At 33.4% G+C, this 16,416-nt stretch overlaps 1 long non-coding RNA gene across 1 annotated transcript; it reads right to left on the minus strand.

Moving 5' to 3' along the window:
• Positions 1 to 7,114: 7,114 nt before the first annotated feature.
• LOC141695241 (uncharacterized) lies at positions 7,115 to 8,263 on the minus strand. Its single transcript, XR_012564422.1, has 2 exons — positions 8,180 to 8,263; positions 7,115 to 7,938 (listed from the first exon to the last, which is right to left on the minus strand). It is a non-coding gene; the product is annotated as an uncharacterized LOC141695241 (long non-coding RNA).
• Between the last annotated feature and the right edge of the window lie 8,153 nt (positions 8,264 to 16,416).

Raw genomic sequence — 16,416 nt, forward strand, 5'->3', positions numbered from 1 at the left:
GGTGTCACAACTCCATTACTTTTATGGATGATAGTACAAGGTTTTGTTATGTCTATTAGATTAAAGGCAAAGATGAAGCTATAGAGAAGTTTGAGCTCTATAGAACTGAAGTTGAAAATCAACTTAAGGGAAAAATAAAAGTAATAAGAAGTGACCGAGGTGGTGAATATGTATCCCCCGGTGAATTCTGTGCGAAACATGGAATTATTCACGAAGTCACTGCACCGTATTCGCCTCAATCCAATGGAAATGTTGAGCGGAAAAATAGGACCTTGAAAGAAATGTGCAATGCAATGTTGCTAAGTTCAGGGTTACCTGAGAATATGTGGGGAGATGTTGTCATGTCAGCAAATTATCTTTTAAATATGATACCCCGAAAAAATCAAGAGCTAACTCCCTATGAATTATGAAAAGAAAAGAAGTCTTCCTATAAATTCTTACAAGTGTGGGGGTGCCTTGCAAAGGTTCTTGTACCAGAACCAAAGAGGGTGAAAATCGATCCTAAAACAATGGATTGTATTTTTATTGGATATGTGACTAATAGTACGGCATATAGGTTTCTTGTTCATAAGTCAAAAATCCCAGACATACATAAGAATACTATAATGGAATCGAGAAATGCTTCATTTTTTGAACATGTATTTCCACGTAAGTCCAAAGCAAGTTCAAGTTCATCGAAACGAACACGTGAGACTAATTCTGAAAATGAATATAGTGATGACGAGGAACAGGAAAATATGAATGAACTTGAAACAGAGGATGAACCTCGTCGAAGCAAAAGAGCTCGAGTTGAAAAATCCTTCGGGCCGGATTTTTTAACGTACTTGATCGAGAACGAACCACGGTCTTATTCTGAAGTTGTGCATTGTCCGGATGGTCCATTTTGGAAAGAGGCCATTAAGAGTGAAGTTGATTCTATAATGCAGAATCATACATGGAAATTGGTGGATCTTCCTCCGGGATGTAAACCACTAAGATCCAAATGGATTTTCACTAGAAAAATGAAAGCCGATGGGTCCATTGATAAGTACAAAGCCCGACTTGTTATTCAAGGTTTTCGCCAAAAGAAAGGCATTGATTACTTTGACAGTATTCTCCAGTGACGAGAATGGCATCCACAAGGATGATAATTGCTATTGCAGCATTGCGAAACCTTGAAGTGCATCAAATGGATGTAAAAACAGCCTTTCTGAATGGAGATTTACATGAAGAAATCTACATTAAGCAACCTGAGGGTTTTGTGGTTCCAGGATTGGAACATAAATTTTGTAAGCTGGTTAAGTCAATATATGGCTTAAAACAAGCGCCTCGAGATTGGCATCAGAAATTTGACAGTGTTATATTGTCGAATCGATTTAAAATTAACGAATGTAACAAATGTGTATATGTCAAAGATATAATAGAGGAATATGTGATCTTGTGTCTTTATGTTGATGATATGCTCATCGTTGGTAGTAATGACAAAATGGTGAAATCTACCAAAGACATATTACATTCAAGATTCCACATGAAAGATATAGGCTTAACTGATGTGATTCTGGGGATAAAGATCCTAAGAACGTCAAGTGGACTTATGCTAAATCAATCGCATTACGTTGATAAGATTCTTGAGAAATTTAGTAAAGATGATTCTAGTGTGTCATGAACTCCTTTTGATACGACTTTACATCTATCGAAAAATAAAGGCGAGGGTGTTTCTCAAGGAGAATATGCTAAAGTGAGAGGAAGTCTGATTTACTTAATGAATTGTACACGATCAGACATTGCTTTTACTGTCAGCAAGCTAAGCCGATACACGAGTAATCTAGGTATGGATCATTGGAAAGCGATAACCAAAGTGCTTCGGTAATTGAGATATACGCGTGATTATGGACTATATTACACAAGATATCCAACTGTACTTGAAGGATTTAGTGACTCAAACTGGATAAATGGTGTAAAAGGATCAAAATCCACAAGCGGATATGTATTTATGCTAGCAGGTGGAGCGATCTCGTGGAAATCTTCGAAACAAACGGTAGTGACCAAATCAACAATGGAAGCTGAGTTTGTTGCTTTGGATAAAGCAAGTGAACAAGTTGAATGGTTACGCCAGTTTTTAGAAGATATTCCAAGATGGGAGATGTCGGTGCCGCCACTTTGTATATATTGTGATAGCACTGCTGCAACTGGTACAGCCGAGCGTGTACTATATAACGAAATGTCGAGGCATATTCGTCGTCGACACAACTCCGTTAGACAGCTACTCTCAACTGGAGTTATCACTATTGACTACATCAAGTCAAAGGATAATACTGCGGATCCGCTAACCAAAGGGTTAACAAGAGAGTTAGTTAAAAAATCATCGAAAGGAATGGGGCTAAAGCCCATAACAAAAGTTGATACAAAGGAAACTCAACCTTGTTGAATGGAGATCCCAAGATCTTGGTTCAATGGGACAACCTAATTGTAAAGACTTAGTGAGATCATTGTGGGGGTTTTACTCCCGGGTTCATTCCTATGATGAAAACAGTGATAAAATATGGAAAAGGCTAATCTATGCTTTTAATGATCCTTATGTGTCGATATATCGAATAAATAATACTTTTGTATTGTTTAAGAGATCACGTATGTGAGTGAAGTGGGGTCGCTTCAAGAAGGAATTGTGGGGGCTAATTCTGGGAAAAACTCACAGAATCAGGCTAAAGCTCAAGACCAAAATGGGCTTAACAGTGAGAACTGAATAAATATACGAGAGACTCCAGTGGGGGATGTATCATCATTTCACAATACAGAAGGGCAGTTCAAGGTCAACGCGACTACTGAAATTCTAGAAATGTAAATATGTTCTTACAAGGGAAGGTTCAAGGGGTAAAGCCTACATATCCTATGTTGGTTTCGATCGTGACTTTCTATCTCCGTGTCAAAACATGTCATTTTGCAACGTCAATTTTATTCATGTGGGGGATTGTTTATAAAATTTTTGAATAAAATTAATTGGCATTATTTGCTTGATTTGTAACTTATGAGATTTTTAATTTTGTAACTCCTAAACTAATGAGTTAGAATGAAATTTGGTCATTATTGTGGAGGTTACAAAATTATTATTTTTTGTAAGTTACATATCATTTCCCCCTATTAATAGAACTCTTGCATCATTGTTTTACACACAAAAAAAAACTATAGAATTTTCATTATTTTCTTGCATTCCTCTTAGAGCCCTAAATTCAGTTTCTGTGAGATAGAAAGTAGTGTTTGTTGAATTCGTACAAGGCGGGTCTTCAAGTGCTTAAAACTACCTTTATTCGTATCATGTGAGACGAAAGCCACAACACCTTCAAGCACCATACGGAAGGGGTTAATCTGTTTTAAGGAGAGCGTAATTTTCACGTGACTCGAACAATTTTTGGTATTTGTATTATCGATTTGCTGATTCAAGGTACTCCTTTTACTTATACTCCTTACACAAATAAGGAGATGAAGGTGATATTTGAAGCAAAAGATTAGAATCGGTATTTGTGCAATAAGAACAAAAAATAGCAATTGTAAGAGGGAACTAAACTATATGCATATGGGGAATCGAAACGCAAAGGAAAGAGATTCTAGACACCATCCGCCTTTAAACGGGTGTACACATTACAGAGCTAGAAGTTCAGTTCAACTCTTCTCTCTGCTGATTGAGGTTTTTTCAGCAAGCAAAATATCTATGACAGTTTTGTACATCAATCTACACTTCAACGATATAGAGCAACACTAGTAGTACTTTAGAAAGTATATCTGCCATGATTAAAATGATCTGCACTAGAGCTGATCTATGATTAGAGCTAGAAGTCTAGGATCCATGCACTAACTTGAGGAGGTGTGCTTGATCTTCCCCAACTGTGAACATGACAATGTCCTCATGTACGCTTACCACTGAAATAACCACTTCCTGGCAATTGTCCAGTTCAAACTTGACAAGGTGAGCGTGATCTTCTCTCACTTTAAACCAAACATTGGGATCAAGCTTCACAAGGTGTGCATCTTCCTTTCTTACTTTGAGCTTGTTCATGACATCTACTGTGCTGATCAGTGAGAGGGGAAGAATCTTACCATCTAATGAAAGATAGTATTCTGGAATCAGGTCATAGGCCTCAAACGCCATCCGCATCAACACACAGAGAAAAAATGCTGGAACTCTAATATCACGTTCAAAAGTGATGCTATATCCTGCTAGTCCAAACAACATTAAGGCCATCAAAGAGTTCAACCTCTGTGGTTGTCATGATTCACAATGTGGGAAGAAACAGCTCCGAGTAAATGAAAAAACGCTGCAGCAAATGAAATCCAAGCAAATTGGCTATGATAGCCATGAGTGGTAACGGCCAGGACTTGTTGGACACAAAGGTTCACTCTTGTAGAAACTAAAGAAAATGATTCCACGTACATAGCCAAGTCAAAATTATCCCTATTCCAGAAGTTTCTCAATCTGTCCACACCTAGAGCAAGAACCTGATAAAAATTTGATAAATCATTAGACTGCGAGCATAGAAAGCTTCTTTTGATCTTTGTACTGCAACTAGCAGTGCAAAAATTAAGCCAGAAAGATATAAAACAGAACTAATCAGACAGATTCTCTAATCATTCTTACTCACAGTGAATATTCATCAGTAAATCATTAAGAATTAGTACAGAATACAAGAATGTCAACAGATCAACTATGAATTCCAAGAATTGTGCGTGCAATCAGAATCACATAGAAACAATATTGCACAAACAGTTAATGTGCAAGTGAATTAGTGAAGTACATACAAATTCAGAGAATGAATTATCAATTACAATAATCTCTCAGAATAAAGTTTTGATTCAGAGAAATTAAATTAAAATGTCACTTCATTCAAGCTTATACAGACAACAACTTCATATCCATAGATCAAACACGAATTTTCCAAGAGATGATAACATCCGATGCACCAACAGCAAGAAAAAGTACTTTAAACTCGACCAATTCGTTGAGATTTCCAAGAAACCAAATAATGATTATAAATCACAATTCAAGACAATGAGTATAATAAACACTTGAATTTCCACAGATTAAGAAAACATAATAATCCATGGAAGAGAGTTTAGCACAATTCTTAAAATCTTTGATCTTTGCACCGATATCAAACTATTACAAATATTTCTCAAGGAAAAACCGATCAACTATTGCTCTAATCGTTCCACTTCCACATACTCGCGGTGACAAATTCATCATTCACATAACAAGAATTGATACAGAGTATAATATGATGTTATAGAATTCTCCACATAATTAACGAAGTTCCAATGATAATCTAAGAAATCATCATAACACAAAGCAAATCTTGTAAGTTCACATAACATCAAATAATGTGAGTATCTCATCATCTTACTTGTGTGTGTTGAGAAATTTTAGGTAGTAGTTTATCGCACAAAACGAGAACTCGAATGCAGAAGAACGATGTAATAATCTCACTTTATCAAACACCGAATGCATCTTCAAAGTTGTACTGATACATCTCGAAAATATACAATAATGCAACAATGCAGTACATGATCGCTATATACAGTACTAATTAAAGAAGTACATTTACATAAATATTTCTCAGGAAAAAGAGTAGTACCAGCAAGTTCCAGAGTAAGAGCTGGAGATCACGAAACATCGCGATGAGCGCCACAGAAACGATTGAATTACTCCACATCTTCTTCTTCTTCTACTTCTTGATCACTAGAGCAAGAAAAATAAAAAGGAGGGAACGTGAGTTTGTTATACAGTGGTGCCAAGTAAGAAAATACGGTTAGGATGCGGTCCCCACCTTTCAGCACAGTTTGATGTTATGACTAAAATGCCCCTCCTTGATCCGAAATGCCCCTACTTGATCCGAAATGCCCCTACATTCTGACTGATGTAGATTATTTGAGGACCCTGCTGCTTGAATGGAAAATTTGGTTCAGATATGTTATTTTAGAAATCTGTTTTCTGGTTCTGAAATTTGGTTCTTTTTATACCATAAACCGATTAACGACGTAACAATATTTTCGATTATAATTTCAAATTTTTCATTCAAAAAATGAAGTTATTCATCTAACTTGATGAAATTACTAGAGCGAGATATTATATGATTAGAGCTACAAGTCCAGGACTCCTTCACTAACTTGAGGGGGTGTGCTTGATTTTCCCTTACAGAGATGAGAGAACTTGATTACACTTCTTCTCTATACTGAACACTGAGAGAGCCACTTTTCTGGCAAACGTTTAGTTCAAATTTGATGAAGTGAGTGAGATGCACTCTCACTAAAACCAGGTACTTTGTCTCGCTTCTCAAGGTGTGAGACTCTGAGTTATCCTCTCCGCCCCGCTTTAAGCTTGTTTTCTCATCTCTTGGGTTGATCGGGGAGAGGGATACCCAATCCCATCTAACATAAAAATATTCCGGAATCAGGTCAGCAATGTCAAATACAAGTTTCTCACTAAGTTCAGGACTAGTTCTAAACAAATTCAGAGCACAAATTCAGTTGATAAAATTGATGTCACAATTCTAAATAGGTGGAATTGCATATCCCCTTAACTAATAACTATGATATCTTCTTCAGTTAGAATTGGGCTTCAAATCAGTAACTAGTATGTATAAATTAAAACAAGTTCAAATGAATAAACAAAGGCTGTTTAGCTAAATATCATACTTGAGACTTGAGCCTAATGTGTAAACCTAATTTCCTGATCAAAGATATATTACATAGTTCATACAAATGGAAAAACATGGCTAGATCATATTTATAGTTGGCAATAACCAAACAGTGAAACAGATATATGCTGGCCATCAATGTAATGTAAAGAGAATAATGCTCTGTAGTCTGTGAAACCAACTTTTCGTCTCAACTAGAATGACTTACCAGAGGAGTAGAGCTCTGATGGTATCAGTATCACATTCACGCTCTCTTTTCTGTAGGAGTCCTTAACAATTCCCCGCCGTTTCAAAAATATATTAAAATGACTTGTTCTTGACCAAATAAAGTGCTAAAAAAGCATAACACTGCTTAACAATACTACAAACAAAGAAAACAGGAGAGGTAACTAAATACCACGTATTATCCATAAATATAAGATCAGTTAAATTTAAAACAGGAGGACTAATAAGTTGTAATCCGGTCAATTATATATCATTAAGTACTAACCAAAACAGGAAGTGAGATTCTTAAGCCTACTACTAGCTACACGACATAATATAATCAAGAGTACATTCGTGATCATCTCAATTTCAGCAACTGTAGGCTGGCGTATAAAATTTGAGTGATATGTCAGTTTAGATTACACCAAAATGATAATGGTTAGTACTCATCCAAGAACTTGAGAATGTGCCTTTACTCCTCCTTCATCTTTAACTCTGTCATCACTTCCCTACTGAACACCGAGACATCAACCTTCCTGCCCCCTTGAAACAGGGAATCGACTAGGTGTACGTGTTCTTCACTCACTTTCAAATAAATTATGACATCGTCCTCTATTTGCAATACTGAAATTGGAACTCTTCTGGCACCCACTAAGAACCATTTCTCCTTTCTTTGCGAGTTGGTCTTAATTGCAGATAGCAATGCCTGAGACACTGTCATTGCAGATACTCTAGGATCAATGTGAGCAGCTATAGAATATCCTGTTAGTACAACCAACGCAAGTGCAACAACAAAGTTGAACCAGCGTCTCTTGTACCGTGGCCTATTCTTATATCTAATCAGAGAATCAACGGTTCCGATACACAAAACTATGGCTGCAACAAACGTGAACCAATCCAGATTTTTATTATATTCATCGATTGAATACCCGATCTTTAGTAGGAGGATAATATTCTGGACGACATAGTTGAGCATTGTACAAATGAAATTCAGATCAGTAACCACAGAACTAGTCCTCTCGATCATACGGCCAGCCAAACTTTCCCTTGGTAGCGCAAAATACATGTGCTGTAAATAATCAAAAAATTTAAGCCTTAAAAAAGTTATAAACTGATGTGAAAATAAAGTAGTGCTACTGAATGCATAAAAATGAGGTCAAAAAAATTACTGTACATACATATGGAAGCATGAAACCAGCAACACACAGTACGGCATTATAAAGTTACACATGAAAGTAGATAGAGAGAGAGAGAGGGAGAGAGAGAGAGGGAGAGAGAGAGAGGGAGAGGGTGAGAGAGAGAGAGAGTACCACACTGGAAGGTTGCACCCGAAGACGACGGGTTGTAGTTGAGAGCACTATTGTTGTATTCTTTAGGGTCGCCTAAGCTTCCACTCCCCTGTAAAATTACTGAGAGAAACAGATTTACGCTGTGCTCCAGAAACTTTTTTTGGAGAGAAAAGAAAAGAAATGTAAATAAGAAATGTAAATAATACATTTCTTCAGCTTGTTCCCGAACAACTTTTATGAAAGAAATCAAAAGAAAACTGCAGATTTGGAAAGAAATTTTCTTTATTTTTGTCTCCAAAATCTTCTTCCCACTTTTGGAAAGATTAGGAGAGAAAGGAAAATTAGTTATTTTCTATTCTTTTCTTTTCTACCCTAGATTTGGGAACACAGCGTTAGGGTCGGTTGGTATTCAGTAGTTTTTTTCTGAAAAGCTATCAGAAAATATTTTTTGTAAATTTTAAAAACTGTCGTTTAGAAAAGCGTTATTTTTGCAAAAAAACTGTTTTAGTGTTTGTACGAAGTGCGTATCAGTTTTACCATCAAATTTTCTCAAAAATATTATTTTTATATATTATAGCTCAAAATATACATAAATCAAAAAAATTATCAAAAAGACATCTAATTTTCCTGACACACTTTTTCACCAGCACTTATCTGACAGTACAGAGTTTTAACAGTACTCCAAAACAGAGTCTTAATTTTACCGGCGAGATTTTTGGAGTTTTAATATTTTATATATTTTATAATCGATTAATCACTTATTCAAACTTCAAAAATCTACTGTAAACCTCGAGAACTAATAAAATAATAGATATGAAAATGATTTTTATAGTACTATGCGCCTGTAAGCCTTTCCTGAGTCAGCGTGATTTATTTTTATTTTTTATAGGTGGAATTAATATGAATTGGGTTATATTAACATTAAAACTAATTTCATCAATAAAAATAGAATGTTGATAATTACACACCCTTTGTTGTTCACTTGACCAAATTATCCTTCATTTTATCTCATTTTATCTTTTGGTCCTCTTTTTAAACATTTACTCAATTAAATTCATCATATTCAATTTATTTAATTAAAAACCAATTATATTGTATCTTTTTCATAATCTTTTTATTATTGCATTATTAAAACTAGCGTTATTACCCGTGTAAGGCATGGGGTAGCTTTATTTATAAAAAATATTGCTATTTTTTAATGTACTTTTATAATATTTGTGTTGTTTCATACAATATTGTGTGGTTCATGTTAGAAGTACTAATATAACAACGAATACCCCTAAATTTATATTATGCCAAGAATATACAATTTAGAATGCACTCGTACCATTGAAAATAAAGGTTTTCTATCAAGTCTCGGTGATTTTTTTCAATTGGAGATACCAAAGATATTATAATGTTTATGTATAATATTTATCAAAATATGGGGGAAAATAGTAATTTTTTTACACGGTCGAGCTCGAACTTGAAATTACTCGGCTCATAAGGCTCACGAGTCTTATCGAGCCGATACTATTTTTTATTATAAATATATATGTATGTAAATATTTAATATTTCATTTATATTTTATATATTTAATAGAAGCGATTTCGAGCATAACCTATCATATTTCGAGTTTTTGTCAATATTTGGTGAAATTGATTCAAGCTTTCGAGCCGAATTGAGGCGACCGCACTATTTACGACCCGAGTTTCAAGCTTGATTTAAGATTTGGTTGAAACCGAGCTCGTGCTCGAGCCCGAACATTTTTAATTGAGTTCGAGACTGAAAGTTTTCGGCTCGGCTCGACTTGATTATAGCCTTAATTGTTGTACACAACTATAAAATTGGTATTTTGAAGTGAGTTAATTACACAAGTCACGATAATTGATAAATTATTATTATATGGTGATATATTATCAACCAATTAATATGGTAACATAATATCAACAAGTTATTAATTTAATGGTTGTAAATATTTTATAAATAAAAAAATATTATAATTCCGTTGTACATGAGTATAAAGTTAGTATATTGTAGTGAGCTAATTACGCAAGTCTTGGAATAATTTTATTATATATCAATATTAAATTATATAGGTTTAGCCATCCAATATAAAGAAACAAATATATAACTTAGTATTTGATGTTATCAAAATATAATCAAATGGGTCTCTATCTCAATTGATTGATGGCACATGTTTGGACATATGTGTCATGGGTTCAATTCTACAAGCCAACAATATTTTTTCATATTTATTCAAATACTCGCACAAAATAGTAATTTTGAATTAGATGTTTCTCCTAAAAACTTTGAGCCTATCGAACTTTTTATGACCCGATATTCGAGTTTAAAATTTAAGGTTCGGTTGAACTCGAGTTCGTGCTCGAACCCGAATATTTTTAATCGAGTTCGAGCTTAACAGTTTTTGACTCGACTCAGATTGATTATACCCTTAGTTGTTACACGAGTATAAAGTTAGCATCTCGAAGCGAGTTAATTACTGGAGTCTCGATAATTAATAAATTATTATTATACAATAAGATATTATCAACAAGTTAATATGATAATATATTATCAACAAGAAATTATTTATTTGATTTATAAATAAAAAAATAATTATAATCTCATTGTTGCACATGAGTATATAGTTATTATATTGTAATCAGCTAATTACCCAACTCTTAGAATAATTTTATCCCGTATAAATATTGAATTATATAGGTTTAGTCAGCCAAAATAAAGAAAGAATTATGTAACTCAATAGTTGATGTTATCAAAATATAATCAAATGAGCTTCTAACTCAGTTGGTTGAAATTGAAAGGATATCTTCGATATATTATTTATTTTGGTATTTGTACGATTAAACATAAAATTTAAGTACACTTAGACCCTCTCCATTAGGACATGATTTTAATTGATCCAGATCAAAGTCAAATAGTCAAACCAGCTAAATTATTTTCAAAGACTATTTATAAAAAGAGACATTCCATTATTCTAAAAACAATCAAAATTATATTTTATGGAATATATCTCTAAGGCAATTTGATCAAATAAGAAATATCAAGTTATGATATTTTTTAGATTACAGTTGCAACATCAATAAGGCAACAAACTCGAATAAGGAATATATCAGAAATATTCTTTAGAGATCTCGTGCTAAATCAAAAATGTTTTTCTCTTCGCTCCAAAATATATCTCTACATATAATCAAAAGAGTTTTTATCAAAAGATTATTAATATTCATGATTGGAATATTAAAATCCAGTTCTGCAACTCAGTTCTGTATACTTACAGTAATTTTCTTCCGGTTCGTAAAATCAGCATCTCTCGGAGAAAATCATTCAAAAATACTCAAACACATTTCCTATCCTCCAAATATATCTCACATATTAGAAAATATATTCGAAGTATTTATACAAGTCAAAACTTTGGTCAAAAGATCAATCTCCTTTATTTTAAGACCAATGGTATTTTTACTCGGAAGAAAGACTGACAGAACAATTTTATTTTTAGATAAAATATTTCCACATGCTAGAATAACTTGAAATTTGATATGGATCATTTAAATGGTATTTTCTAAGTATGGTAAAAATTTCGTAGCATTCAGAGAATTTTTGTCCAGGCACAAAAATCGAGGCAGTTGGTCCCACAGTTGACCACGTTTGACCTAGTTAACATTGACTAAAGTTGACCAAACTTTGCAGGACATCATTTTATAATATTTAGATAATTATCATATTTTTTATGATATTTATTTAAGAGTTTTTGGGGTGGTCATAATTAATGGTGTTTAATCCTTAATTAAAGTGATTAAAAAATGATTAAAAGAAAAGGAAAATATATATTTAATATATATATTTCAGCTGGGATTTGAATGAATACTAGCTTGTGTTTCCTTCCCACTTGCAAAGAAACACAACCTATTTGCCATGTCATCAATCCATGTGATACACTCCATCCACCATTCATTCCACCCAATTTCCTCTATAAATAAACCCCCACCCCAACCCATTTCAACCAAGCTAAAGAGCCAAATACTTGCTGGGAATTTTTCAAGAAGTTCCTCTCTTCATCTCTTTCAAATTCTATACACACACTTCTTCTCAAAAACCTTCTCGCTCTTAAATATTTACACATATACTTAAGATTTTTCATATCCAAGCTTAGTTTCACCCAACCAAGCTTGTTCCCACCAAGTGAGCTCATCCACCACCACTTTCCGGCCTCCCGAAGGACTGCCCAAGTTCGTCCATAGTACCAAAATCCGTCCGAACTTCCGGCGAACTTTTCCGACCGTTTTCCAAAAGTGGTGAGTTTTTAGCTTCTTCTTTGGTTTTCTTTATTTTGAGCTTTGTACTTAATTTCTCTACTTCATCTCAAGTTCTAATACAAGATCTCCTATAAAGAAAGTTCTCTAAGAAAAGAGAACGAAGATTCGAACTCGGAATTCGAATAAGTACTTGATCTTCAAACCGAAGCTCTAAACGAAGAAGATCTATAATATACAAGTACTTAAATCTCTAAATAACTCCTCACGAGTGAGATTTCATAAATCTCTAAATAACTTCTCACGAGTGAGATTTCATATTTGACATCACGAGTTGGTCAATTACTTGCACTTCATATATCTCGAACTTGACCAACATATTTCGTGAATATAGTATCATTATGAAAGGTATCGTCTTATAACCCCTTCTAGCATCTTCAGTGTTCCGGGGGATTGTAAGTCGATCAATAGTGATCTTCATAATTTTGTCAAATATAAGAAACAGATTAAATCACACAAGTTGGCCAATTACTCGCACTTCTATTATTTGGATCTTGGCCAACGCATAGTTCGTGTATATAGTCCAATTACGAAAGATATAGTATAATCCCCTTCTAGCACCTTAGTGTTCCGTGGGGTTTTTATTCGATATATATTAACTTCGTAATCATTCGTCTAAGCTTCAAAGGTGGATTTAATCACATGAGTTGACCAATTACTTTGCACTTCATTTATCTCAATCTTGGTCAACGCATAGTTCGTGTATATAGTATCATTACGAAAGGTATCACTTATAACCCCTTCTAGCATCTTCAGTGTTCCGGAGGATTATAAGTCAATCAATAGTAAACTTCGTAATCATCCACCTAAACTTCAAAAGCATAAATTCAAAGCCAATTACTCGCACTTCTATTATTTGGATCTTGGCTAAGAATCATAGAACATATAAAGTTGCTTGAAGTTAAAAGTATACTTTGACCGCATAATCGTCAAATCATAAGTATACTAAATCCATAAGCCTAAGAGCTTAAAAGGATAGGTACAATTCCGAGATTGTAACCAAAGTATTCTTCGATCCATAAATACATAATCGAAAGAAGAATAATATAAACGAAGTCGTGAGCCATAGTGCTTATACATATATATACAAGACTTCGTATTACTCCCATAAACATATATTTTACGGAGTAATCATACGTATACTTGACATATAATTATATATTCCGAGTTAAGTATACGTGTTGAGCTTGAAGATCAAAAGAAGTCATAATCCTTATTGATTATACATATAAAGGACTTCTTATATTACTCCGATTAACATATAACTCATAAAGACGGAGTAATCAAAAGTATACTTGATATAACATTTTATAACTCAAGTCAAGTATACATATAGAGTATTAATATTCTTATTTGAATATTATACCATCTTTGGGCCAGTACCGTAACATACTAGTTCAACACATATTTTCTCTATACTTTGTGTTTTGTGGATTGTCTTATTAGTTTCGCAGTGAGGTGAGGTGACGTGAGGTGATCTTCGTTCTAAGACCCAAGTCTCATACGCACTAGCGGGGAGTTAGTCGTATTTGCACCGTGAAGAAGAGGAAAGACCCAAGACCGGATACTAAGATCCGAGACCGGTGAAAGCTAAGGAAGCCAAGTACACCCAAGGGATCTACATCAACTTTGAAGAGATAGCGGGGAGTTATTGTCTAATATAAGTTGTGTAGAAACTACATTTATTTTGAGGTGGTGACCCTTGTGTTACGCACCAAGATAAATATTTGTAAGGGTGTAAAGGCTTCTCTGTCTACTAAAGGAGCGAGTTTATATTAAGGGAAAATCCCGAGTCCGGGAGAGGAGCTCGGGGACTGGAGTAGGGGTGAGCGGATCTATTAGAGGTTGCGCCATCGCGAACCAGAATAAAATCGCCGTGTGGTATTTTCTTTTCTTGCACTTTATTTTCCGCACATATAAACTGCATAACCACTCGGTAAAGTTTTTAAAACGCCATAATAATTTTTAAATTGGTAATTAAGCTATTCAACCCCCCTTCTAGCTTAACATAGCCCTCATGCGGGACCTAACAGAAATCATATGTTTGTTATAAGTATGTCATAAGTTCAATTCTCTATGCCAACAATATCTTTCCATATTCATTCAAATACGCGAGCAAAATAATAATTTTGAATTAAATGTCTCCCCACGAAAACAAGAAGTTATTTATTTAATGTATCAATAAAAAAAAATAATTATAATCATGTGCTCCATGCCAACAATATTTTTCCATATTCTTTCAAATACGCGAGCAAAATAATAATTTTGAATTAAATATTTCCCCACGAAAGCAAGAAGTTATTTATTTAATGTATCAATTAAAAATATAATTATAATCCCGTTGTTACACATGAATATAAAATTATTATATTGTAATCGGCTAATTACCCGGTCTTAACTCAATAGTTAATGTTACCTAAATATAAACAAATGAGCCTTTAGCTTAACTGGTTGAATTCATATGCTTGTTATAAATAAGTCATGAGTTCAATTCTCCACACAAACAATATTTTTCTATATTTATTCAAGTACGAGGGCAAAATAATAATTTTGAATTAAATATTTTCCCACAAAAGTAATGTTGCAGTATTATATATATAATAGATACCAAAATGTATAAGATGATACAAATAACTAATAAAAGAGAAATGCCAAAATTAAGGTCATTAAAGTCAAATATATAAAAAAGATGTGCAACAATCAAATAAGGGTATGCAAATATGACCGGGCATCATCCTAAAAATAAGTCAAACTCATGAAAATTTTTGTTTATGGTATGTTAAGGGACATATCATAAAAAATCGATACTAAAAAGCAGTGATAAATGTCCAAAATATTCTTTTTTAAATGATATAACTATAATATTTGTTACGTTTTAATTTGTACCATCTTATTATTAGAACGTTAAAAAGTAAGCACTTTAACTTTTGAGTGTTAAATTTAAACCGAAAAAAATGAATCGATGCAATCAAAAAAGATAAATAAATAATCTATTATATATGTTTACAAGTAATACTCTATATACCATGTTATATTTTTGAGTGTAAAAGTCACAAAATAAAGGATTAACTTTAATTTAGATCCTTTAAGTAAATTGCATGTCATATGAAACACCTTCTGTCTTATTTACATTGTTTACATTTTAGTATGCATACGCTTTACATTTTAGTATTTATCTCCTGTATCAAAGTATAGTTGTGGAAAAAAAAGCGAAGATTTAGCAAAATTAAAAAGGATATGTCATGTATAATAATTCAGGGACATTGAGGGCAGTATCTATTGCTTCTGTTAACAGTAGAGAGCAACCTTAATTTTGTTAGTTTAGCTTTACTATTTCATGCTTATAAATTTCGGCTTTGTAAACTTGAATAGTAAAAATGTTTTTTTAGTTATATTTATTTATCAAATTTATAATAAAAAATTTATTTTTATTTAATGTGATTTTATAATTGAAATAACCGAGATTTTAAAGACTTAAATCAATTTGATGAACAGGTTACGATTTTCGATTTTAAAAATCAAGGACTTGCGATTTCAATTTTGATTATATCTAAAAACCGAATCGAACCAAGGTTTCTTTTATCCTATTACGAACTTGCCTTGTTACATGACCCATCTCATGAAGCGTAAAATCGGATAATATAATTTTTTTACCCGTTTTCAATTTATATTTTTCACCGAAGAGGTCAAAATTAATTTTGACAGTTCATAATGTATATAAAGGATTCTGCAACACTTCATTTCCGTTGTACACACTTCATTTCCATTGTACTGGATATGAATCATACCAAAATTATGATATATTCCATCAAATTTAAAGATTTACGCAGGGATTTACAAATTGTTTGTGGGGAACTGGTATGAAATGTCACACTCACCAAGTCTTGTTTAATGAGTAAGGAGCTATATTCACATTGTTCAGGTTTTCGATCAGACAAGACAGGGGT

This window comes from Apium graveolens, chromosome 11, assembly GCF_009905375.1.
Source record: "Apium graveolens cultivar Ventura chromosome 11, ASM990537v1, whole genome shotgun sequence".
Classification (NCBI taxonomy): Eukaryota; Viridiplantae; Streptophyta; class Magnoliopsida; order Apiales; family Apiaceae; genus Apium; species Apium graveolens.